At 48.8% G+C, this 24,259-nt stretch overlaps 1 protein-coding gene across 1 annotated transcript in view; it reads left to right on the forward strand.

Annotated features, from left to right (window-relative positions):
• Positions 1–24,259, forward strand: part of Trerf1 (transcriptional regulating factor 1) — a 221,384-nt gene that overhangs the window by 64,426 nt on the left and 132,699 nt on the right.

A 24,259-nucleotide genomic window follows, 5' to 3' on the forward strand; every position in this document is an offset into this window, starting at 1 on the left:
GTTTTGCTATGTGGTCATAACCGGGATAAAACCAAGTGTAGACTCACCCAGAGTGTCTCCTTGTAGCTTGCCTTCAAGCTGTTGATGCTGTTTAAGCAATGGTTGGGAAATAACACAGTCGCTGGGCACGTTCTATGGGTCCAGTGGCCCAGGACTAAGTCACAGATGTGACGGGGGTGACGGTACAGAACAGGCAGTGTAGCTCAGTGAAGCTTGGAGTTCGGTGGTATGGAACGATGGATGGGGTGGCCATCCTGGTGGTTCACTTCTGGTTGTAGCCCTTCCTTTCCACATGGCCTTCTGTGTCCACCAGTGTATGTTTCTGAGGTGTCTTAATTTGGGGAGGGGTGGGGGGATCCTGCCTCCAGGTGATAGGTCCAGCTGGTTAGCCCACAGCAGTCTGACCTTGTCTCGTTAATTTTATTCCTGGGTGGGCAGTCTGGTTCCTGCCTTGCCTTTATCATGCCCCAGCTTTGAAGGTGTTCATGTTAACTGTCTTTTGTTCTAGCAAATGAACCCAGGCAGGCTATTTTAAAGAAAAATGTAAGGTTTTCACTAAAAATAAAACCATTCTGTTTCCCCAAGACTATTAGTTTTTTTCCTCTAATTTTGTTTAGTGGTGACATGGAAGGTTTAAGAGATACTCTTAGTTGGATTGGTCAACCTGTTTCTGTGGGAAAGCTACAAGACGCGTTTTTAAAACCAAGTCAGGGGGCTGAGGCTACAGCCCATTCAGCAGAGCCCTTGCCTGGAACTTGGGGTTCAGTGCCCACTACTGAAAAACATGCTCTCAGTTGCTATGTAACGTCCCGGAGCTAATTTGGGGAGCTTTTGGCAATGTCTAAACAGTGGTGACTGTTTAGAAGTGTTCTTGTTGTTTGCAGACAGATTCTCATACCACAGTTCAGGCTATCCAAGAACTCAACGGTGTAGCTCGAACTGACCTTGAACTCAAGACCGTCCTCTTGCCTTCTGAGCACTGGGGTTACAGACGTGAGCCTCCGTATCTGTTTTTGGCATTCTAAAGTTCGTGAAACTCGGGGGAGGCTAGGTAGAGTGTGCTTTTCAAGTTTTGTTCTGTTTCAGTGAACCGAGGCTACAGAGAAGTTGGCTTGCGTGACTGGAAGCTGCGCTTGGCTGTGGTCAATGGTCAGTGTGCACACACTTGATAAAAGGCCTCTCAGTACTGCAGTGAGGCTGTCTAGGTGGCCAAGGGAGAGATTACTCTTGCTCTCCTATTTTGGGGTTTGGGCACCACCTAACCACTTGATAGACAAGTACAGAAAGATGGAAAATGGTCTGGTCTGGCTTTGTTTATTATTTCCCACCTTCTTCTGATGCTATCTTAATACAGTCATCTGCTTATTTATTTTCCAAATCCACAGTGATGGGCTGGAGAGATAGCTGTGCACATAAAGACACTTGTCACCAAGCCTGATCACCTGAGTTCCAACCTCAGGGTCCCACAGACTGGAAGGAGAGAGCTGACTCCCAAAAGTCGTACTTTGATCTCCAGATGTATTATTACACACACACACACACTCACACACACACACATACACACACTCACACACACATACACACACACACATGCACACACACACACACACACACACACACACACTCATGCATGCCCACCCACATATGTGCACACACAAATGTAATGACAATAATGTTTAAACACTCCATGACAAAGCCAAAGTTTAAAGCTCAAGCCTTTAACTACCTTTGCCTCTGGCCTAGGGCGTGTTACCCCCCAGTGGTGTGGCCTTTTCTTTTTTTCTTTTTCTTCTTCTTCTTTTTCTTTCCTCCTCTTCCTCCTCCACCTCCTCCTCTTCCTCTTCTACCTCCTCCTCTTTCTTCTCTACCTCCTCCTCTTCCTCCTCCATCTCCTCCTCTTCCTCTTCCACCTCCTCCTCCTCCTCTTCTTCCTCTACCTCCTCCTCTTCCTCCTCCACCTCCTCCTCCTCCTCTTCCTCTTCCACCTCCTCCTCTTCCTCCTCCACCTCCTCCTCTTCCTGCTCCACCTCCTCCTCTTTCTCCTCCACCTTCTCCTCTTCCTCTTCCTCTTCCACCTCCTCCTCTTCCTCTTCCACCTCCTCCTCTTCCTCCTCCACCTCCTCCTCTTCCTTCTCCACCTCCTCCTCTTCCTCCTCCACCTCCTCCTCTTCCTCCTTCACCTCCTCCTCTTCCTCTTCCACCTCCTCCTCTTCCTCCTCTCACTTCTCCTCCTCCTTTTTTTTTTTGACAAAGTCTCACATAGCCCAGACTGTCCTTGAACTCCCTATGAATCCAGCGATGACCTTGAACTTCTGATCCTCCTGCCTCCACCTCCCAAGTGCTAGGATTACAAGTGTGCACAACCATGCCTGGTTTGCACCACGGTGGGAACTGAACTCAGAGCAAGCGCCGTATTAACTGAGCTATAGCTGGCCCTCACTGGCCCTCCTTGGCTTTAATGCTCAGATAACCAGCAGCTTACAAGGTACATTCACAAGGTTCTGCGGTAGTGGCTTGATCTGTTGGTTGTAAAATTTCTTGTGAGAAATTCAGCACCTAGCATGAACATGTGAAGTTGGCCTTTAAAATAAATAAATAAATAAATAAATAAATAAATAAATAAATAAATAAATAAGTTCCGTCCGTTCCATCTTTGTTTAGTTAAGTCCCATAAAGACTTCAGTGTTTGGCACTGGGGAGGGGTTTCCTCCCGTACTCGCCCACGTACAAGGAGCATGCGTTTGAATATGAAATTAATAGTATGTGTGTGGCTTAGAAACCCACCTTGCCATTAACCACCAGTGCACGCATGGCAGTCCCGAGTGTGTTCTTGTGCCAGATCAAGCCGTGAGGTTGTGGAGCAGTGTAGAGGAAGTGGGATTGGGGTGACATGGTAGTAAAAGGTGATGCTGGCTGGGTGGGGGTGTGTAAGGGTGAGTGGAGGAATGAGGCAGAGGCCACCCCTCAGCAGATGACCCCACCCCGCCCGGGAGAAGCAGCAGCCAGCAGCCCACACTGAGTGAGGGCCGCTTTCTGCCCCTCCCCAGATTGGCATGCCCAGAGAAAGGAGCACAAAGGGAAGAGATTATGCCTGTTGGGGATGGGTTTACCTTTTAGGGGTCTCACCCGTTCTAGAGCAAAGCTGTCTCTATCCCCCCTGGTGGTCCCATGTGGAGGCCTGTAGGCTGAGTGTGGGAGGGGTCGGGGAACACTTCCACCACCGCGAAAGGGTTCTCAGTGTGCAGCAACCAAGAATTAATTCCAAATCCGATATCAATCTGAACATTAATCCTGGCAGCGCTGCTTCCAGTGATATCTGGCAACTTCGAGGCAGCTTTGGTTGGCCAGGCTTGGCAGAAAGAACTTTTACCAGCCGAGTCATATCTCCTGCCCCTTTTATTTTTATTTATTGATTATCACGTTTGTCACCTCCTCTCTTGGACGGGCTCTCCACGGACCTGTCGCTCCTCATTCACCCCCCCCCCCCACCCGCCACACCTGCTTCTATTACCATCTTTCTTGCCTCTCTATTTTTCCTACCAGAGGGGTCTTTGCTTCTCTGGGTGAATCAGCTCCCCTCAATCCCCAACCTGATGTTAACGAGCGTTTGAATTGCTAGCCTAGGTAGGCCTCATTGGAAGGGCCCCACCTCCCCACTCCCCCACAGAGAGAACTAAACAGATGAGCTATGACTGTACCCTTAGCCGTAGCCAACTGCACACTGCCTGACTCTTCCAGGCCACTTTTTGACAAGGTTTCAGGTAAGAGTGATGGCATAATACATTTCGAAGCAGATTTATGACTGGGCACGGAAGATTTATCTTTTGATGAATAAATATTGCCTTGGCCCAATTTAGAGCTTGACAGATGCTGATTTACAGCTGGAAATATGAGGGTTATTTTATGACGAAGTGGCAGGGGCGGTGGGGTGGGGTTGAAAGCGATGTCGGTGGCACCCTTGGGTAATAAGCCATTAAAACGTTGCTGCAGGCAGCGCCGCAGGGAGTTCCCTTGGGTGACTACTCCAGGTTCTCACCGCTCCTGAGAAGTTTTGGGGTCTAGGCCATTGTATGATGCGTCACCCTAGTGCTCTGAGGCATTATTAAGAGCTCTGGTGTCCCTGGGTCCCTGGCAGTTGATCCTGAGAATAACTTCAAAAGGATTTTTGCCTGTCTGTCCTTGTAGCTGCAGGGTGATGGTTGCCGGCCATCTAGGCGACTGTATGCTTTCAGAATGAAGGTAACATAGTGTTGAGGTTTGAATGCCTTTAAAACACTGTTGAAGAAGGGAGCTGGTGAACCTCTTTTATGCTTTGGATGTGGCAAATACTTCCTGCTTTTGAATTAAAAAACAAAACAAACAGGCCAGGGACATTAGGATTTGGGGAGATATCTCAGTTAGTAAAAGGACCTGCATTTGATCCCCAGACCCTATGTACAAAAGCAGTGGTTGGTGGGACACATTTGTCATCCCAGTTCTGAGGAGACAGAGGCAGGAGGATCCCTGAGGCTCAATGGCGAGCCAGCCTAGCCTACTTGGCAAGCTCCAGGCCATTTGAGAGACTCTGTTCTAAAAACAAAAACGATGACAGACACACCTAGTGTGTACACCTTTGCATACACATAAACATCTGGACACAGGCACAGGCCACCTGAACCGTTTGAACTCCGGCAGGTGGGAATACTCATGGGAATAAAGGATTTAATGGAAACGGGCCTGTAGCATCTGGTGCATGCCTGCACACATCTGGCAAGGTTGAAGACTGTCTTTTAGTCTAAGATCCCTTGTTACGGACCGATTGTTTGACCAGCGATTCTTGGTAGCATAAAGTGTGCATGTATCTAAAGTGAGGTATATAACTCTTGCTACCCAGCCCTTCTCTCAAGAAGCAACCACTATTGTGAACCTATTTGTGTGTCTTTGGAATGGTAACTTATGGGTATACATGCATGTATAAATACACAGGGCTTTTCAACTGATCGCACCCGTTTGGCTCCATCCTGTGCCTCCCATCCCCTCCTGTAGAGTAAAGACAGTTGATGAAGCCTTTCCCCACTGGTGAGCATCTAGCTTCGGCCAGCATTAAACCTTGTATTGCATCGTTTTTCAGAGGTGGGGCTGTTTCTGCAGGATACGTTTCTAGATGTGGAATCGCTGGCAGACACACATCCACGTTTGGGATGTTGGCAGACTTTGCAAAGAGCCTTTTAAGTAGCCCGTAGTAGTGAGTTCTATCAATGAATGAGGCAGCCTCACTAACTTGGGCTTATCATACCCTTTGATCTCTGCCACCCTGCGGGATAGGCGCTGGTGTCTGTTCTCATTTGCATTTCTTTCGTGGAGGGGTCGGCTGTGAAGAGTTTCTTATCTTGGAGTTCCTATTCTGCTCCTTCTTCTACTGGGTCATGGATCTTTCCAAGACTTTTAGATTCGGTATCTCTGACCCTTTTTTCTGTGTTTGGTACAATGTACTTGAAAGCACAGTTCATTCTGAGAAGTGTTATGGCGTGTCTAACGGCCCCACCATGCTGGTAATGAGAATGGACCGGCTCTCCTGGTGTAGCCATTGCTGCCTCATCCTAGCATGCACTTCTTCAGGGCTGGAAGCTCCTTGACTCAGGCAGCCAATACCTAGAGGTGTGTGGCGCATGCGCAGATGGCCACTTCAGAGCGTGGGCTACAGTGAGCCTGGGAAAGTGTGGGGAAGAACTGAAGGACTCCGGGCACTTAGCATTTGCGTTTAGGCAGATGAAGAAGCCAAAGTGTGGCAGCTACACGCTGAGTTTGCAAAATCGTGGCGTCCAAAAAGTCAGGAGGAATTAGATGCTCATATTTTTAAACACTATGTCAGTTGTTATTTTTTTTTTTTTTTCGAGACAGGGTTTCTCTGTGTAGCCCTGGCTGTCCTGGAACTCACTGTGTAGACCAGGCTGGCCTCGAACTCAGAAATCCCCCTGCCTCTGCCTCCCAAGTGCTGGCATTAAAGGCGTGAGCCATCACGCCCGGCTGTCAGTTATTATTTTTAACCTGTCTCCTCAGATATCTAAACTTTAAGCAGTGGTTCTCAACCAGGAGTCTTCTTGAACCTCGGAGGGGTGGCATTTGGTACAGTCCCCTTGACTGTCACCTCTGGGGGAGCAGGGAGAAATGCTATTGGGGTTAAATGAGTGGAGGCCGGTGCTGCCAAATACTCTTAGATACAAGAGTGAGCCCGAACAACGGTACCACACCTGAGATGCCCAGGGCTCAATACATGCCTGGTTCATGAAGCCGCAGCTGCTTTGCATTGCCAGACATTTTGGATAAGCAGTCTTTGGCGTCCCACGGGGATCAGTTGACTTCCCTGTGGCTCGGTGTCAGGTGTGGAGGTAGAAGAAGCCGTGGGAAGTCTGAACTCATCTCCAACTCCCTGTTGAAGGAGTAGTCTGTGCTCTGCGTCTTCACTCTGTGCACAGTGGTGGCCCAACCCTGTCAGTTGTTGTCTGTTCTTCGTACTCCTGCGTCCTTGTTGGGTTTCTTTTGGTTTCACATCTTTGGTCAGAGTTTCAGGGCCAGCCTTTCCCTAAGGATACTTCATATCCAAGAGAGTACCTTTTTTCTTTTAATTGTCTTTACTTAATGCATATGGGTACCTTGGCTTCGTGTATATAAGTGCACCACACGTGTGCCTAGTCCTCAGAAGCCAGAAGAGGGTTTGGTACCCCCTGGAACTGGAGTTAAAGAAAACCGTGAGCTACCATGAGCGTGCTGGGAGTCAAACCTAACTTTTCTACAAGAACAGCAAATGTCTTTACCCCCTGAGCTGTCTCCTCAGCCCACAGGTGCCCAAGCTCCTGGGTGCAGTGGAACCCTGCTGGTCTCTAGCTGAGGCTCAGCTGTACAATCTCCCAAGCCCTCTAGACGGCGAGGGAAGGTCTGGTTCCGCATTCAACCTGGGTTGTCGGTAGGAAGCAGCAGAAATCTCCAAGGCTTTCCCCAAGCCCCGGTTTAGGAGAAGTGGAGACTGAGAGTGAACGTTTAGAAGACCCAGTCCTAGATGAAAGGGCCACTGCTCTCTGTGTGGGCTGTACTGTCTGGTCTGAAGGGCAGCTCATGATGAAGCCACCAACCAGAGGCAGACATTGGAAGTCCCCACCTTGATGCAGCTCTGTGGTAGAAGCTGGGTTCCAGAGAAGCCTGGTGGGCTCTCACAGCCCTCTTACCCCTCTCCCTGTCTGGGGGTAAGGTTCATATCTCACCCGAGGCACCAGATGTGAACTGAGTCAGCACACACACCGCTCACCACTGTTGCTGCTGAGGAACAAGCAGCGCAGCTCCCTCACGTGAGTCCTCTCCTCAGCACAGAAGCTGGCGTGGCACCCAGTGTGGTCCCTGCTCCCAGTCCCTTGGTGCACCTCGGCTGCCTTCAGCCCCTGTTCCAGAGAGGTGTATTTGTAAAATAAGGGCAGTCTTTGGGCTGGACCTAGCCAGTCTCTAAGAAGATGCCAGGCGAAGCTGATTTCTGACTCTCTCTTCATTCAGCAGAGAGGTTCAGATTTCATTTTCATGGGTGATTCAGTGGCTAAGGATGGCAGGGCCTTGTACCTGGGTGGGGTGGTTCCAACTAAGTGTTTCACTCTGCCCTGTTTAAAGAAACTGTTTAAAGAAACTGCTCAAAACAGAGAAGGCTGTGGGGAGCAGGAAGTGGGGAAGACAAACCCCATCTTCAGGATGCTTCTAGGCCAAAAGAGGGGCAAGACCCCTGCTGCAGGGACCCACTTCTGTCTTGGGGAGCGCCCCATTGGAGTGGAAGACAAAGTTCTCCTGAGAGAGACTCAGTCTGATGGCTAAGGCCTAGGGAGAGACACCTGATGCTCTCGAAGTCTGATGGATCCATATTCACAGGGACTCCCAGGCTGACGGGGGAAACAGACCTTGTTCCTGCAACTGGATGGAAGAGTGTGGAGCCTTCCTTCTTTTCAACGCCACCCGATGATGGATGATCCAAGACAGGGCCCTCAAGGGAGCAGGCAGGAAGAGCAAGGTGTGCTGAAGCACGCCACCTTGGATCCCAGCACCTTGGGGGCAGTGGCAGGCAGATCTCTATGAGTTCAAGGCTAGCATGTCTGCAGAGTGAGTTCCAGTTCACCATATAGCTGAGACCCTGTCTTGAAAAAGACTAAATACAGAAGAAAAGGAAAGGAAAGGAAAGGAAAGGAAAGGAAAGGAAAGGAAAGGAAAGGAAAGGAAAGGAAAGGAAAGGAAAGGAAAGGAAAGTTAAAGCAGCCATTGAGGGGTGCAGGCTCTGAGCACCTCGATGACTTGGCTTCTGTAGGCCGCACTCCATCATGACGTGTGTGAAATCTGTGCTCTCTTTAATGGTATGACTTCAGAATCATAAAAATACTTAAACAGTGTTTGTTGTGTGCATGCATGTGCACGTGTGCGTGCATGCGTGTGTGCATGCATGCATGTGCGTGTGTGCGTGTGTGTGTGTGTGTGTGTGTGTGTGTGTGTGTGTGTGTGTGTGCGTGTGTGTAGGTGAGAAAACAACACACAGGAGTCAGGAACCAATTGTAGAGGTCGGGCCATCAGACATGGCGGCGAGCTGAGCCACCTTACCGGCCCTGCTGTTGGTCATGTTTCGCATCTATAACTGAGGGCCGAGGCCGATTCTTTGGCTGGACTCTTCATGCTGAGAGCTATGAGAAGATGGTTTGCAGTTGGGTAAGAGTCAGGGGCTTCAGAAATGTGGCTGCGGTTCCCTGGCCTTTTTCTGTATCAGAGGCAGACAGATCCTTTAGGGCTCTCACTGTCGAGGTCAGAATGTACGAATCTTGTAGGAAGGACCTTAGACACCACCCAGCCTGATGTTCCCATTTCACTCTGGGGATTCAGAGAAGGGGAAGGTTTTTCTCAGTAACGCTGAGAGGCCGTGCTGAGCTCAAGGCCTGGCTCCCAAACCTGGTTCCCCTTATTGCTCAGCACAGGCTGAGCCTGGTGATATCAGTGGTCGGGGAGGCTGTGTGGCAGGCTATGCCGAGTCACTCCCCTGCACGATCTATGCCTGGAATAAAGGCTAAACACTGCTGTAACTTCAGGACCCACCGACTCTGGCTCCCACCTCCTCCCCATCATCCCCTGCATCATAATCAGAAATTGCCCTCACTCAGACTACACTAGAGCTTGACATTCCTGCCTCAGGACCTTTGCCCTTGCTTTTCTTTTTGCCTGGAGTATTCCCTCACCCTACCCCACCTCAGATGTCCCATGTGTCCTTTGGGGGGGTGGTTCTAGACAGGGTTTCTCTGTGTAGCCCTGGCTGTCCTGGAACTCACTCTGTAGACCAGGCTGGCCTCGAACTCAGAAATCTGCCTGCCTCTGCCTCCCGAGTGTTGGGATTTAAGGCGTGCGCCACCACGCCCGGCACCCACACGTCCCTTTGAGACTCCTTCCTTGACCCTCCAGGACTAAGTCCGTTTCTTCTGAATCATTCTCTGCCCCTCCACCCCGTGCTGTCTTCTCCAGCGTGTGTATAACCACACAGCTTGCTGTATATTTATTTATCCAGTATGTCTCCTTGTAAATCAGAAACACCGAAGTGTGTTCTCACGGCTACATGTCCCGCATCCAGATCATTCGTGACACACAATAGATGCTCTGTTCTTAATTGTTCAAAGGAAAAGGAGAAGAAGAGAGGGAGGTAGGGAGAAAGAGAAGGAAGGGAGGAAGGGAGGAAGGAAAGAAGTAAGAATAATCACACATTGAACTGCAAGGAGCCCAGGCATTGGTAGACCACTTTCCTAGCATGCTCCGAAGCCCCGGGTTTGATCCTTAGCATTACAGAAGCTAGGTGTAGCTCAGTCTGTAATTCCAGAGCTCTGGCTCTTATCTTTCTGGTGGGGTGGAGTGGGAACGTTCCCTGTCTGATCTTAGCTCTGTCCACTTGTATGGGCTTCACCTGTAAGTGAAAAACTAGGGCTGAATCACTCAGAAGAGTCAGTGTTGGGGCTGGAGAGATGACTCAGCTGTTAAGGGCACTGACTGTTCTTCCAAAGGATGTAGGTTCAATCCTTAGTACCCACATGACCAGTTACAACTGTCTGTCCCTCAATTCCAGGAGATCTGAACCCTTTGTGCCCTTCTGGGGCACACACATAAATGCATACCAAATCAAATAAACAAAATTTTAAGAAAGAAAGAAAGAAAGAAAGAAAGAAAGAAAGAAAGGAAGGAAGGAAGGAAGGAAGGAAGGAAGGAAGGAAGGAAGGAAGGATGAGGCAGTGTTTGCAAGTGCTGAGGCTCTACAAAGACCTACAGCTTGACCTTGGCTTTACCTTACCAAATGATGGGTTGGAGGGTAAATGTGCTGAACACTAGCTGTGTGTCCTGCACCGGGTTCATAGATTTAAAATCCATGAAACCAGATTTCATTTCTGGAAGACAAAGAAGGACCTGAGTCAAAGATGTGGGGGAAACTGTAATGTCTCTGTGTGTGGCAGGCAGAGCAAGGGTTATACAATGAATATCTGCGTGTGTTTAATGTCTCTGTGTGTGGCAGGGCTGGGGGTTATAATACAGTGAATATCTGAATGTATTTGTACTCTTGAAATTGAGAGGTCAGGAGGGGAAGCTGAAAGTTTCCGGGTTCTGATCCTGCCCCCATTTTGGGGTGGCCTTGATCAGTTACTTCCCCTGTTATAGCCTCAGCTTCCTCATTTATGAAGTGAGAATTGGACCAGGTTGTGGGGTAGGGTGTGTGTGTGGGGGGGGGGGTTGGGGTGTCAAGGTTCCTTGGGAGCCATATTGATAGAGGAGGACCTTCCCCAAAGAGACAAGAGTCTGAAACCTGATGGTGCCTAAGGTCCTTTCTGGTCCTGCCATTCCTGGAGAAAACTGTATTTTAGAATCATGGTTCTCTTTGGATGGAGGATCAGGGTTTGGGTGAGAGAATAGTATCCTTAGTAGGTTGGAAGTAAAGATAACAATTTGATCAAATTGTAACGGTTGACCAGTGTTCTCGGGGCAGGTTACTTAACATGGGGCTCGCTAGCTCTTTCTCTCTCTCTCTCTCTCTCTCTCTCTCTCTCTCTCTCTCTCTCTCTCTCTCTCTCTCTCTCTCCCCCTCCCTCCCTCCCTCCCTCCCTCCCTCCCTCCCTCTTTCTTTCTTCTTTCTTTCTTTCTTTCTTTCTTTCTTTCTTTCTTTCTTTCTTTCTTTCTTTCTTTCTTTCTGGTCTGAACCTATAAACAATCATAAGATCAAAAGAGTTTCAGTTTGACATGCTGCCACTGCCTCTCCGCCTCCAGTCTGAGTCTGTGACACATGAACGTATCCAGCCAACTCTCACCTTGTCTGCCTGTTTCAGGGAAGCATTATTAGCCAACTGGTCAACCTCTGGGGTAGGGGGATGTAGTCCAGGTTAGTTAGGGTTAGGTTTTGAGCATTGCTGTGACACTGTGCCCTGTCTCCACTTATTCTGTGTCCACCCCGTTGTAGCCACTGGCCTGGTCCACTGAGGGGCAGCCACATTCCCATCAGCTTTATAGGAAGGTTCTCCCTCCCCCTCTTCCCTCATCTTTGCCTCTTGTTCAGAACCAGCTTCATAGTTTGTGGGGTGCAATGCAAATGTGGGGCCCCATTTTAAAAAATACAAAGACTGACTTTGAAGACAGTGACAGGGTTAAATCAAGCCCCTTGAGACCGTGCAGGTACATGTTTGTGACTCCAGCTCGAGCTTACTGTGCCTTTCTGGTGATAGTAGGACCCTGGAGACACCAGACATGGGTTTTCACAGTCATTACAGGCTCCCTCATAAGGGCTTTGAGCTGCACCTCTCATAGTCTGTTTGACTCAGGGCTGCTACCTAACCCACCTTGAGTTTGGAACAGTTTAGCAAAGGACAGTTGGACTGTCTCAGCTGTCCTAAGGGTGCTGAAGGAATTTCTATCCTTCTGGGACCATTTCTCTAGATTGCTCGTCAGTTTGGAGCACTGACGGCTCTTGCAGAGGACCCTAGTCTGGTTCCCATTGCCCACATGATGACTCATAAGGCAAGCTCCAGTTTATAGGGATCAGACATTCTCCTCTGGTCTCAAAGGCTCCTGTACACACAAGGTGCACACACACTCACCAAGGACCCCACACATATACATACTAAATAAAGGAGTCAGGTGGTGGTGGGGCACGCCTTTTGTACTGGCTAGTTTTGTGTCAACTTGACATAGCTGGGGTTATCACAGAGAAGGGAGCTTCAGTTGAGGAAATGCCACCATGAGATTCAACTGTAAGGCATTTTCTCAATTAGTGATCAAGGGGGAAAGGCCCCGTGTGGATGGGACCATCTCTGGGCTGCTAGTCTTGGTTCTATAAGAGAGCTGGCTGAGCAAGCCAGTAATGAACATCCTTCTGCATCAGCTCCTGCTTCCTGACCTGCTTGAGTTCCAGTCCTGACTTCCTTTGGTGATGAACAGGAGAATGGAGGTGTAAGCTGAATAAACCCTTTCCTCCCCAACTTGCTTCTTGGTCATGATGTTTGTGCAGGAATAGAAACCTTAACTAAGATACCTTTAATCCCAGCACTTGGGAGACAGAGGCAGGCGAATCTGTGTGAGTTCAAGGCCAGCCTGATCTATAGAGCTAGTTCCGGGACAGCCAGGGCTAAAACAAACAAACAAACAAACAAACAAACAAACAAACAAAACCCTGTGCTAAAAAACAAACAAAAAGAAATAAACGAAGGAAAGGAGATAAACTCACAAAGGCTCACACAATATACCTACTAAATAAATAATGGAAGGATCTAAGAGTTTTTAAAAAGTCTTTTGATAATTAAAACAGCCCATTCTTCAAGAACCTCTTTAGGGACAGGATGTAGCTCAGTTGGCAGATTGTTTGCTTAGCATTGCTTTGGCCTCTGAGGGCACCTGCACTCCCATGCCTAAAACCACCTGCAGATACATACATTAACATATAAGTTATTAAGACTTATGCGTTTTATTTTATGTGTATGAATGTTCTGCGTGTGCATCACTTGTGTGTCTACTGCCCTTGAAGGCCAGAAGAGAGAGGCTTTGCTCCCTAGCACCACATAAAAATAGCTGTGAACCCAGCTCTGGGGAGGTGGAGGAGGCAAGATCAGTGATTTGGCAGCATCCTTGGCTATATGGCAAGTTCAAGGCCAGTGTGAGCTATAGGACTCTTAAGAAAACAAACAAACCATCACCAATACTATCAATAGATCTATTTTCATTCCGGCTCCACTCTTCTCTGAGACCTCTGAGTCCCAATACTTAGCCTTCCTTCTTTACGTTCTCTGTGATCCCCGGTCCTCAGATCTTGGTTGGCATTTTAAATCTTGACAGAGTTCTTGACCACAGTAAGCACTTAACAGTTTGTTTGCAGTGCTGGAGCTCAAACCCAGGCCCTCTCAATTGCCATTCCCAATAAATGCTCTCGCATTACATCAAACCAAAACTGGCCCTGTGAGGGTGAGCCAGGCTCAGCCAAGTCCTTCCAGGAGGAAGGAAGGCTGGGATACAGGAGGGCTGAGATCAGTCTGCTGCAGGGAGGGGCGCCCCTGTGCCAGTCATCCTGGAGGCGAGAAGTCTCAGCAGCAGCTGTTGGGCAGAGTCTTGTCCTGAAAGAGCTCTGCTGTCCCTGCCTAAGGACCTCCAAGGAAAGGAATGACCCATGGGTACCAATCTGGTCTCTAATCCGGGGCGCTGCTGGCACCTCAGAGTAGCTGCGCTAGGCTGGACTAGAGGCGCTTAGATGCTCCGACTGTACCTGCTGGGGCTGGAGCCCTCGACTTTCTTTGCCCTCCCTGAGAAGTATGAGGGGAAGCACTTGAGTCCTGTCCCCCTTCTTTGCTTTTTGATAGATGTATGTGTGTGTGTGTGTGTGTGTGTGTGTGTGTGTGTGTGTGTGTGCGTGTGTGCGCAGATGTGCAGGTGTGCATGCATATGTACGTGGAGGGCGGAGAACAATTTTATGTTTGGTTCCTCAGGTACCCATCTGTCTGTATTTATTTACTTTTATTTAAGACGAAGTCTCTCTTAGGCTTGGAGCTTGCCAAGTAGGCTAGTCTGGTTGGCCAGGGAGCCCTGGATCTCCCAGCCTGCCTTTGCCGTAGCCATGCTGTGATAAAAATACATGCTTCTATACCAGTGTAGGGATGGAAGTCAGATTCTCCAAGACTTGCAACAAAAGCACGTTGCTGACACCAATCTTCCCACTTCCCACCTTTGTTAGCCCAGGCTGGACCCCAATGTGTGATCTTCCTGCCTCTTCCCCCTCAGTGTTGAGGTTGCAGATGTATATCACTATGCCTGCCTGGATGCCTATCATAGCCATTTGTTGTTGTTGTTGTTGTTGTTGCTGCTGCTGCTGCTGCTGCTGCTGAGGTTGTTGTTGTTGCTGCTGCTGCAGTTCTTGTTTTGCCTCTGAGGGTAATTAAGGGCAAACGGAACTGTAATCTCAGCCATGTATATATGGCAAACTGCTGTAAGTCAGGGTCCCTGAAGGAAGTGCTGGGTGGATAGGGAGTACCCAGCTCTAGAGAATTCAGTGGAAGGCACCATTACAGAAATTCAGGCAGAGCTGGGAAAAAAAAAAGAACCCATCACAGGATGGTGGCCACCCCCATGTTAGCAGCAAGGGGAAGCGCTTGCCTCCATTAGGTCATACTTTGGGGAGAAGAGGCCCCAGAGAACAGTTAGTGGAAGGGTGAGATTACTGTCAAACCATGGTGAGGAAGGAGCAGGGGGAAGCAAAGGCTTTCCCTTTGACCCAGTTTAACTGGAAGCTCGGGGATGCTGTCAGTAGTTGTAGAATGTTCTAGAACAGAGTATGTAGGCAGCAGGCTGAGGCTCCCCATCCTTGCCTGCCTGAGTATTCTACCACATGGTCAACTTTCTCTCTAGGCTACTGAGGATGTGTGACCAAGCGGCCTATACTCCCTCCTCCTTAGCATCAGGCTGTTAGAAAGAAGAAACTATGTGCTGTAACCCTGGCACTTTGTTGGAGGCAGGAGAATTGTGAGTTTGGGGCCAGTATGGACTTCCAAGCAAGCTTGATGCAACCCTGGGCTCTATAGTAAGACCTTGAATAGAAGAAGGAGAAGAAGAAAAAGAAAGAAGGAGAAGGAGGAGAAAAAGGAGGAGGCTGCAGCATCATCTGAGGATCTGATTCAGATGATAGAGTACTTATCTAGCATGCGAGAAGCCCTGGGTTCGATTCCCAGCAACACATAAGCTAGGCATGGTGGTGCACACTTAGAATCCCAGCACTTGGAGAGTAGAGAGACAAGAGGATCAAAAGTACAAGTTTATCCTCAGCTGCACGACACTCTGTCTCAAAATTTAAAAGGGGGCGAGCCGGGGTGACTGTGGCGATAGATGGTTCCCTTAATAAGGTGCTTGCCACACAGGAATGAGGATCCAAGAAAGGTAGCATGTACCCTTAATCCCAGCACTTGAGAAGCAGAGGCAAGAGAAATCTCTGTGAGTTGGAGGCCAGCTTGGTCTACAGAGCAAGTTCCAGGACAGCCAGGACTGCACAGAGACGGCCCGTCTTGATTCCCCCTCCTCCATCCTAAAGAATAACAGCATTTGACGTCAGGTAACAAATACCCCGAGCATTTCAGAAGCATCTCCTCTTTACAGCATCTCTAGGGGTTGGGTACCATTATCCCTGTCTTCATCATGCCTTTACTGATGGGGAGTATGGATCTGAGCAGCAGAGGTGGGCTCAGACCAACCACGTTGACTCCTAAGTATTTCCACTCACCACCTTTGGGACCCATTCCTGCATCTTGGTCCCCACCCATCCTGTGGCTATGGCTTGTATCTGCCAGCCCACGGCTTGGGGTAGTCTTCCCACTTCCTTTCTGTCTGACCTAGTTGAACCTAGTTTTTCAAGATCCAAGTCAGATCTCACTTCCTCCATGAGACTGTCTCCAACCACTCCCCCCTCCACAGCTCTTCCTGGGCAGTCAATGGCAGGTGACTCTCTGCTGTGCCCCCAGGGTGTCACCTGACTATTCAGAAAGCAGGCTTCTTGAGGACCTGGTAAGAGGCCGTGCATCTGGGTTGATTATGGTCTCTGTGCTAGCTCTCGACGTTGAGAAGTTCAGCATCCCAGTAGTCTTGATTTGATAACTGGCAGATGTCTGGTTTTGGAGCTCACGGAGTGACGCGGGTCACGTGCGGTGACTATGTGTTACCCGGGGAGGATTTGGCCTATCTCCATGTGATGTTGCTTAATTTCATTTCTTTTTTCTCTATTCCTATTTTCCACCCACCCCGTTTGCTTAGATCCTCTTTAGATGCTAGAAGGATGCTGGAACTGCAGAAAACTGGTCACAGCCGGCGGGAGCTGAGTCTTTTTACTTGGGTTCCTCCTGCCATGCCCAGATGGAATTTGACATTTCTAAGTGTCTTGGGGTTCTTTCTGCCTGGCACTGTGTATGCCACAGTGTTCTTCCTCTTAAGAGGTGTGACCTGAGAACCTTGTATCTCCCTGCCAGCATGCCATACTCTGTGATTCCCCTGGCCTTAAACTCTCAACTCGCTTCCTGCTACCTGGAATATTCATTCATTTTTCTTCTTTGCCTCAAGAGACATTAGGGAGTGATGGGGAGATGGAGGGTGAGGGAATCCATGGTCTATCCCTTATGATCCTAAGATTTTTCTAGGCTCCCGACATCCAAGCTGTAAGTTTGCCTGTTAAGTGGAGTGTATGTGGTCAACCTAGACTTGTCATGCTAAGAGGCAGCACGGTAACAAAGATGGAGACCAGAGGAGACACACAGGAGAGGACATGGCTTGTGTGGTCCCTGTACTGGGCATGTCACTCATGCTGAGATATCTTTTCCACATCTGTTCTTGGGGACCCACCATGGTTCAGGGATGAATTGGCGTCCAAGACTCAGGGCGCAGAAGCCAAGAGGGCCTGATGGGAGAGTCATCCATTTGTTAATAAGGGTGTGGTTCCGCAGTGCATGCTGGGACCTGGCCTGGCGTGTGCCGCTCATTATATACTCATCCTGGACCTACTCTGGTGCTTGTCTTTGGGTCTGAACTGTCATGATTCTTAGACACAAGCTATCAGAAGTAATAAAGTTTACAAAGAAAGGGGGGAAGGTCAGTTCGTGCCACCTGTGACCCACACAGTGTCATTTACATTTTGAACTAGCATATACACTTCCTGCGCAGATTTTCTGCATTTACAAAGCAGTGTATTTATTGTATAAGCCGTGCCTCTATGTCTGTGGCCTTTTAGTTATTTAATTAAAATTCTGTGTTTGTGTGTACCAGCAAACACATGTCACAGTCCGTGTGTGGAGTTCAAACAGCTTGCAGGAGTTGATTGTACCTTTTGGGTCCCAGGGACCAAACTTGTGTTGTCAGGCGTCACAGCAACTACCTCTGCCACCAGCAGCAGCTCTCTGGTTTTTATCCACGAAAACCAACCAAACAAACAAAACAACTTGTTGGCTCTGAGTCTAAGCTGGAATGTAAAAAGTGCCCTGCCTCGGCCCTCTACCCCATAATACTGTGCCTCAAAGATGGTTCCCCATTTACTGTTACCAGGTTGCCCTCGGTTAGGGAGACATGGAGTAAGGCAAATTGAAAAGCTTAGGACGAAGAGTGAGGTTGGGAATGTTGTCTCTTGTAACCTCATTGTGTAGATGTCAAATGCAGGCTGTATGAAGGGGTCAGAGGGACTGGGAAGCAGTTTGTGGGCATAGAAGGAACTTTCAGAAAAGTTGTGTGTGTGTGGAAGGAGGGAAAGGAGGCATGGAGACTTTCTGAGCCTGGCACTGTTAGGAGAAGCAGGGGCGGATTTGAGCAAGATGGTGGTCGGAGGAGGGGGTCATCTGTAGACTTCCTTCTTGGGTGGGGATGGGGGTGGGGGCGGGTGGGGTAGCAGAAGGTAAGTGAGTCACAGGCTCAGGAAGTGGTCGTAGTAATTGCTAGATAAGTGTAAAATGCTCCACGAAGAAAGCCCAGCAACTCTGTGGTAACCCCACTTACATTTAAGTCAAGTCTGTGAATGTCAGAGCCCGGAACAGGGCTGGCCTGAGAGTTTTTTATATCAAATTTGGTTTTGATTTTGTCTTTGGTACCACTTTGGACTTTTCCTTAACTTTTTAACTTTCATGGTTTTTGTTTCAGGTGCACACGTATGTATGTGTGTACACGTCAGTATGCATGCATGCACATGTGTATGTGTGTAAGTATTTTTGTGGTTCTGGGGGTAGAGCCTTGTGTATTCTAGGCAAGGGTTCTATACCTGTGCCACATCCCTAGCTTCCCTTAATTTTTTTTTTAAGATATTTTATTTACTTACTTTAAAGGTTTGTGTGTCTTACTTTATCACATCCCTAGCTTCCCTTAATTATTTTTTTAGATCTTTTATTTACTTACTTTAAAGGTTTGTCTGTCTTACTTTACATGTATAAGTGCTTTGCCTGTGCACTATGTTTGGGTCTGGTGCCCCTCGAGGCCAGAAGAGGGGATCGGATTCCCTAGAACTGGAGTTGTGGATGGTTGTGAGCTGTAGTTGTGCCTAGTGCATGCTGGGAGCCAAATCTCCATCCTCTCCAAGAGCAGCAAGTGCAAGCAGCAGCGCCCAGAACTCAGCTTTTAAATTTACTTTAATTTTTTTAATGTATGTGAACACATGCACGTATAATATGTATGTGGAGATCAGAGGACAACCATGGGTTCTGGTCCCTAGGCTCCTACTGTTTTTCTTTCTTTTTTTTTCTTTAGCTAGTGTCTCTGACTGACCTGGAGTTTCACTACGTAGGCCAGACTAGATGGTCCTCGACTGTCTAGCAATCCTCCCTTAACCTCCCATCCTGCCGTACCTGAGACTGCAGTATCTGCCACCACGCCCAGCTTTTTACACAGGTTCTGCCGAACCTAAGCCCTCACACTTGCAAGACAAGTGTGTTACAGACTGAACTATCTCCCATCACAGTTTTAAGAAAAATCTGTATTTGAATAATCCTCAATTGTGATTATACATTAAAATCCTGGAAAACTAGAAAAATAAACATTAAAAAAAAAAAAAGACCCAATCTTGCTGCCAGGTTCCTCACCCCAAGCCAAATGTATATGATAGACGCTGGGCACGGAAGCTAGGAACTCGGAAAATACAACCACATAGAGCCAGTGTTGAGAACCTCTGAATTCTGGGCCATCTTAACGATTCATTTGACTTGGACTTCCCAGGAGCTCGTGAGGTAGGTAATCTGAAATGTTCTATAATCTTGTTCCTCTTGAATACCACGAGCAAACATAAACATCTGAATGCCAAGAGGTCTCCTTGGCTAAAAAGACATATTTTAATTTATTTCCATGTACTGTGTGCAGTCTCTGGGTAGGCATGCACTTGACCTGTGGAGGCCAGAAGAGGGTGTCAGGCTCCCTAGGAGGGGCAGTTATAGGTCATCGACAAAGTTCTGGTCCTCTGAGAGCAGCATTTGCTCTTAACCATCTCTCCAGACCCTGAGATCTTTTTTTTTTAATGAAAAAAAAAACATTGTCACTCTCATTAGGCTCGTGGTCTAACGCCCAAAGCCTTCGTTAATAACTCAGAACCCTCTCTGTAGAACCAGATGAGATTTTGACCCCATTGAAAGCATGGGTTTGAATCTTTTTTTTTTTTAACTGACTTACTTTCTTTTCTTTATTGTTGTGGTGTCTGTGTGAGGGTCTGTGTGAGGGTTTCGAATCCCCTAGAACTGGAGTTACAGACAGCCGTGAGCTGTTTTGTGGGTGCTGGGAATTGAACCTGTGTCCTCCGGAAGAGTCGCTGGTGCTATTAACCACGGAGCCATCTCTCCAGCCCAAATCTTTAATTTTTGTATTGCTGTGTTGCAAAAACTTAATGGGCTGGAGGCCTGGGGCCGTCTTTATCTGCAATGAAAACCTAAGACATTGAGAGTGGAGATGTTACTGGCAGTGTTTTTGCTAGAAGAATTGTGTGCCCCGTCACTTCCAAACTAGCATGGTCAGAGCGGGGAGGCGGATCTGATAGCAGGTCTGCGGGAGTGGGAGGTGTTTAAAGACTTTGGTACTTCTTTGTCTTTATCTTGAAGTTTTTGGTTTTGCCTCTTCCTAAATGAGTCATTATTTAAAAAAAAAAAAAAAAGGAACCTAACTTGGGGAGGGAGTGGAGGAGCCACTGTAGGGGGTAGTGACTGGAAGCCTTGGCAGAGCCTGCAGTCAGGTGACTGTGTATGGGCTACCCTGCCTCTGCAGAGCACTGGGATTCTAGTCGAGTGCCTGCTGCCACACCCAGTTTATTTGGTGCTGGGGATGGAACCCAGGGCTTTGGGCAGGAGAGTCAAGCATTCCTACAACTGGGCTAATCCCCAGCCTCTGCCCGCATTCTTTCTATGTTTCTCATAAACTTCCTGTTTGGATCTGTATGAGGCCACCAGGCATCCTTGGGTCTCACAAAGGTCTGGAGCTTCTCCAGGACCTGGCCTGGGCTAGCCTGGGTGTCTCCCCCTCTCTACCTCCTCTCCTCCTTTGCAAGCCTCGCCGGGAAGCGCTCTGTGGCTTCTGCACTTGTGTCTATGAGTGATTGCGAAGAGAGGATGGAGGGCTGGGAGGGGGAGGGGAGCGGCGCGAAGTGGGTCCCTTATGTAATGCCAGGCTCCGTGAAGGATGTATTTATATACTTCTTGTTTTATTTAGGCCTTACGTTCACTCATGCAGAACCCCAGATCAAAGCAGCTAGGCTCGCAGCCAGAGGTTGAAGCAGCTGGGCAGCCGGGCTGGCCTTGCATCCACCCCAAGCCTTGATTCCTGAGTTCCTGCTACTTCAACCGAGTCAGGGGGAGCAAGCCACCCCTTGGCTGGCTTGGGTAGATCTTGATTCTTTCCAGGCACCTTAGTAGACAGTATTTCCTTGACTACCTTCATATTCTCTCTGGTTGGGGGCTGGCGTTGTTTGTGTGGGAGGGTTTGATGGTTTTTCAGTACTTGGCCGATTTTCCTAGCTCCCAGGCCTTCTCCCCTTGAAGCCCTCGGGATCCCAGCTTGCTTGCCTGGTGGCCCGTGCAGACTGAAGTGAAGTTGCGTGCATCTGATATCCAGGATGTGGGGCGATCTTCCAGCCCAGGGGCACCTGGCATCGACTCTTCTGGCGACCATCAGCTCCTCTCAGCTAGCGGGCTCACGTGGAAAGTGCTTCCTTTGAAGAAGGCCTGAGATGGGACATGGGCGTGTCTTGGGACACACGTGAGCAGGCAGCTGAAGAAGAATGCTGGGGCTTTAAGACTGGGGCAAACCCATCAAGGCAGAGAGAGGACAGTCTAAATCTGCCTCCTCCTTCTTTTCTTTCTTTGTGAGATGGCTGCTAGCAAGTGACAGGCTGCACGGCTTCCTGAAGGGGGAAAGCAGATAGATGTACCTGGTCCTAGAAGGCCACTGTCTTGTGAGGCCCTGAGAGGACCAGAGAGGGCTCAGGAAACCAATGGATTGGAGTTCTTACTCAGCAGGGCCTCAGGTGAAGTCCAGGAAAGACAGAACACCATGAAGTAAAATGCTCACTCTTGGGTCCTGAACAAGGCATTTGGGAGGGGTGGGGAGTGGTATTAAGGATTAGATGGAGCAAAAGGGCCTCCCAGAAACAAGGCCTAAACAAGACTCCGGTGTCATTTGCAAAGGAGGGATGGCTGTGGAGTTTTGATTTTTTTTTTGGGGGGGGGGGGATGGTAAGCCAACCAAGCCAGGTGAATAAAGAGTAGGATAGTTAAAATAATGCCAGGTGAAGTTTTACCTGGATGTGTGCATAGTAAAAGGGAAGGTTGGCGGGTAAGCTTGGCGATGTGTATCATGTCGTACTGTTTTCCGTGGACATGTGGTGTGTGTGTACGTTATGATTCCCAGAAGCTACTTACTTAAAGCCAGACGAGGTGGTACACACCTGTCATCGATCCCAGCACGCCCTTAGTGGGACGAGAGGCAGGGACAGACAAATCCTCAGACGATCCCAGCCCAGCTCAACTGCCGTTCTATCAACAGCATAGAAAGTGAAGGCTGACACCTGAGGTTGTCTTCTGAACGGCACACGAGTGTCCTGGCACCAGCACTCACTCACACACACACACACACACACACACACACACACACACACACACACACACACACAGATCCAAAGGCAGGTCGCTCTCTCCCCAGCCCCAATCATGTTGATTTTTTTTTTTTTTTTTTTTGGTTTTTCGAGACAGGGTTTCTCTGTGTAGCCCTGGCTGTCCTTGAACTCACTCAGTAGACCAGGCTGGCCTCGAACTCAGAAATCCGCCTGCCTCTGCTCCCGAGTGCTGGGATTAAAAGGCATGTGCCACCATGCCCGGCTACATTGAATTTTAAGAATGAAAATGCTGAGGGCTTAAACCAGGAAGGTTTAAATCCAGTGGGGGTTCATCAACTGCCTAAAAGACTCTAAGCAAGTTACTTTAAAACTCATTTTTGCCCTCTGTGAAAAATGCTTCATAGGACACTTGTGTGAAGACTTCAACTTCTGACAGACCCAGCTCTTAGGTAGATATTTTAAAAACAAACAAACAAAAAATACGTGTGTTATCTCTTATAATAGCGTCATGGCTTTTGTAAGCAGCTGGAACCAGGGACTGGGACGTGAGACTTTCCTGTCAGAATCTTGGAGAAGTGCAGTTTCCTGGCCTGACAGATGCTGTCTGCAGCCCCTCCCATTTTATTTGTGGAGCACTGACGGTCGACCCGACCTGCTCAGAACCCCATAGCAGTACAAGTCACATCCCTATCAAACCAAAACCATCGTTTCTGGCTGAAACCGGGCCGGAGAGTTGCAGGGCCAGAGTCTCTCTCCAGTTAGGGACAGGGCTATGACAGAAGAAGGCCCGCTTTTAAGGGTAGGCCTGAGCTTGAGGAATACCAGGCTGAGAGGTAGGCCACGTCACCTCCACCTTCAGTGAACTTGCCCTGTCTGCTAACTTCACTTCAGACAGCCTGGCTCCATTGGCTCATAGGAAGCCTGCCAGCCAGGAGCCCCTTGTACCTGTCTTATCGCCTCCTTCTGCACTCTGGTCTCCTACTCTGGGGAGAAATGGCCCTCTTCCTACATAGAACTCTTTCCCATGCACCGATTCCTTGACCTACTATGCGCCTGGAACCTTATCCCGTGCATCTCACAGCAGGCAGGGTTAACTCAGCCCTCGTCTGGACAGGTAGACCAGTATCTCCTGGCTTTGTTCCTTTGCTATTGACCATGAGAGGTGGGTCTGGCCCAGAATAGGCTCTCGGTAGAGTGTGCGGCAGGCAGGTGGCTCCTGCCTTCTGTGGAAACTGTCCCTCCAAGGCCTCCCTCCCTGGGGCCTCTCTGTTGCACACTGATAGAACATCAGTTCTTTTTGTGTGTGTGTGGTTTTTCGAGACAGGGTTTCTCTGTATAGCCCTGGCTGACCTGAAACTCACTCTGTAGACCAGGCTGGCCTCGAACTCAGAAATCCGCCTGCCTCTACCTCCCGAGTACTGGGATTAAAGGCGTGCGCCACTACTTCTTATCATTCTGAAACCCACTACTTTTGACACTGGCAACAACTTCCTTCTTTGTAGTTCTTTTTCTCTTCCTTCCTTTGATCCACGATAAATCTTTCGACTGTTCCCCCCACCCCCACCCCACCCCCGGCACCTACAATGTGCCACGCTCTGTATTTCCACAACACAAGGCTCCGACAGCATCAGTGAGCTGGTCACTGCACTGAGTATGTGCCGCTAGCTACTGAAGTCAGAGTGGCTGCAGAGGTGGTAAGAAATGACCCGACTTCAGAAGTGCTTTACAGTTAATACTGACGTCATTCACTGGAGGATTAGGTGTGGAACATGAAGGGAAGAAGAACCTAGGCTGGGTGACTCTGGGTGTTGCAGGATATTTGATCACATTATAAACCCTGAGGTGATCATACTGTGAACAATGGGGTTATGTTATTTACTGAAGTGGGGGGGGCTGTTTCTAGTTGTGGGGTGGCTCAGCAGACACACCCTTAGCACACAGCTTTAATCCCCAACAATGAACGTAAAGTTAGTTTGTCGAAGGAAGCAGCCATGTTTAAAAGTGATGTCTGATTGAGTGGCAGACAAAGTGACTAATCAGAGAAAGATTTGACAGAATAGGATCGGCCCAAGTTTCCCAAGAAGAGAGAGCGGTGCAGAGGAGGCAGTTTTAATGGGTGGTTTGTTCAGAGACAGGTTGCAGAGAGAGAACAAGCTAGACCCA

Source organism: Mus musculus, chromosome 17 (assembly GCF_000001635.26).
Source record: "Mus musculus strain C57BL/6J chromosome 17, GRCm38.p6 C57BL/6J".
NCBI lineage: Eukaryota > Metazoa > Chordata > Mammalia > Rodentia > Muridae > Mus > Mus musculus.